Consider the following 307-nt stretch of genomic DNA (forward strand, 5'->3'; position numbering starts at 1 on the left):
TCTCTGAAGAAATACGGGGGGAGAAATGGGTGCCGGCTTACCCTGTGCCACTGGTTTAAGGCTGTGGTTTTCTGATACAGCAGACCTAGCTGCAGGCTGCTACTGCCCTGCTCTTATCGCTTCTCTTGCACTGTGCACTGGCGTTCGTCTGGGATCAGAAGTTCAGGGAACTAAAGCAGCTGAAGCCAAGTAAGATAAATTTAACTTTCTAAACAGGCTCAGCATGAGGTCAGACCAGTGCCAGCACTGGGGTGGTGGAGCCAGCAGAAAGGCATGGTCAAGGACAGAGAGTGGGAACGGAGGGAGC

The sequence above is a fragment of the Charadrius vociferus genome, unplaced genomic scaffold (assembly GCF_000708025.1).
Source record: "Charadrius vociferus isolate BGI_N301 unplaced genomic scaffold, ASM70802v2 scaffold2, whole genome shotgun sequence".
Taxonomy (NCBI): Eukaryota; Metazoa; Chordata; class Aves; order Charadriiformes; family Charadriidae; genus Charadrius; species Charadrius vociferus.